Genomic DNA, 2,402 nt, shown 5'->3' on the forward strand with positions numbered 1-2,402 from the left:
TATCGTACCTGGTTGAGATTCCTTGGAAACACCAATGAAAATCAATCTTCTAAGCACTTAAAATGAAAAATTTTTGCATCCTAACAAAGTATCTTATCTTGAAGTCCCTCTAGGACCATCTAAAAATAAGTGATGTCTTCATTCTTAAGACTGACATTTTCATTGATTTCTCAACATTAAATACAAATTGTTAATAATGATTTATAATTTAAAAATATCAATTAGCTAAAACGCCCTAGGTTAAATTCATATCAATAACCGTAGAATATGTTAAGGAATCTATCCTTTAAACCACAACAGTCTTTGCCATCTGTGAATAAAGTCCAGGCTTTAAAACCTATGGTCTTTTGTTTTTTCCATCATGCTATAAACATGCTATAAATAGTCTGACAGACAGTTTCACCTTTAATTGAACCAACACTGACTAGAACAGGGATATGGACTTTCGTCTCCTCCCTTCCCTGAGGCCCAGTGGGATGAATGCCGGAGGGATTCCACGCAAGCTTTAGATGTCTTGGACTTAGATCCTATTTGTTTTGGAACCATGGGTTCCTTTCTTATTAAATTCTTCTACTTGCCAGGAGAAAAGTGGAACAAAAATAAAAAAGTCTAATGTGTTGACTTTAAGGGTTGCTTTATCAGTCATGATTGGAAATTTCAAGACTTTTTTTCTTTGTAAGCCACAAACTCTACAATTTGCTTATGCCTTTGTTTTTTAAAGTAATATTTTATAGAATAGAGCGAAGTAATTGGAGTCTCTGTTTTACAACGGCATTTAACCAACAAACTCTGATGCGGCCTCTCTCATACACCCAATTTAAAATCTTTGAAAGTAGCCCCCATAAATGAAAACAAACTGCCACCTAAAATTGAAGCTGACCATCAACCTATATCACCTTTATGTGATCATACTGTTCTAATGACCAGAGGATGATAAAACTAGATAGGAAAAAAAATAAAATAAAATGAAGGGTGGAGCCAGTGTGCTTTCTAGCTCTATAGTTCTACCATTTCAATGAGATACAGAAAAGTTCCACAGAAATATCAACCTAATCCTAATGGTACGAGTTGTGTTTGCAAGCTTATTTTTTATGCAAAAATAAGATGACCAATCACTATTTTAAAAGCAACAAAGAAAATCCTAAAGAGAAAGGAATATTTTCTGTCACTGGATCTTTCATAGATTACTAACCAGTAAAGCATTTAAGTATCTAGTGTTTCATTTTTAATTGGGTTGCAGAGGAAGTACTATTCCAGCCTTTGCCAACTTCATCCCCTATTTACAAATGCCAAAGTGGAAAGTACAATCCTCATTTAAGGTAGATCAAGAAAAACACAGTCTCATTCAAATACTAGATCCCCTAAGCCCTGCCCTAGAGCTTATTGTAGATGTGTTTCCAGGGTAAGAGATGAGTAGGTCTTTTGCAACCTATTGGTGAACACCAATTCTTAGTGTACTGGTAGTAGTTGCAATAGGGAGCAGCATCTGGTTCCTCTACCTCTGCAGTCTCCTGTGTGACATGTGAACTGAAGTTAACAAGGCATTCTTTGCATACACTAAGAGCTTTATAAACATTGCTGGCTCTCGCTGAAGAGGAGCATTGAGGAGAGGAGATTTAAGTTCTGTGAAAACAGAGTTGTTCTCTCTTTTTTAGCACCATACCCTAGTGCCTAGCACAATACTTGGCACAGAATAGGTACTCACTAACCATAAACCGACTGACAGACATGCCTCTTGAAAGTAAAACAAAAATGCAACATAGAGCATGGCTGGTGAACTGCAGAGTAGGGCACGGTACTCTGTCAAAGGGACAACTCAAACAATTGATCGTGGTCTTATAAAGCCCTAAAAGTCTAGGTTCAAAGATGACCTCAAACATCTTCTCTTCCTCCGCAAAGGATCATGGCAGTTAAGACGGAAGATACAGCTATGGCAAGGTGAAAAGAGCACAGGCCTGGGAATAAGATGACCTGGTTTCAAATTCTAAATCCACCACTTAATAGCTATGACCTGGGGCAAGTCATTTTAACCTCTCAGCTTTCCTCCATGTGTAACAAGGGAATACTACTTAACTTCACAGTCTAGTTGTATTTGGAAATGAGGCCATGTGTAAGAAAGTACCTGGAGGGAGGCAGAGAAGGAAAAGAAGAGAAGGAGGGAGGAACTGGCTTCAGTGGAGGTTAAGTTCCATCTCTAGAAACTTCAAAATGGAATTTTCCATAGAGGGCCTGGCGTATGATAACAGCTGTGGGAATGCACTTGAGAGACTTTATGAAGAAAGAGATTGACAGGCCCTGATGACAGTTTGGAGTTGAAGGCTCTCAATTAAAGAGATCTTGGTCTGCCCTCATCTGGCAGGGCCTGAATTCATTCTCTTATGTTATTCCTAACATGATGAATA

The 2,402-nt window shown here is 38.1% G+C and overlaps 1 protein-coding gene across 1 annotated transcript in view; it reads right to left on the reverse strand.

The window, feature by feature from the left end:
- Positions 1–2,402, reverse strand: part of MLLT3 (myeloid/lymphoid or mixed-lineage leukemia (trithorax homolog, Drosophila); translocated to, 3) — a 281,858-nt gene that overhangs the window by 146,013 nt on the left and 133,443 nt on the right. The window lies entirely within an intron of this gene.

Source organism: Propithecus coquereli, unplaced genomic scaffold, assembly GCF_000956105.1.
Source record: "Propithecus coquereli isolate 6110/MARCELLA unplaced genomic scaffold, Pcoq_1.0 Scaffold95, whole genome shotgun sequence".
NCBI lineage: Eukaryota > Metazoa > Chordata > Mammalia > Primates > Indriidae > Propithecus > Propithecus coquereli.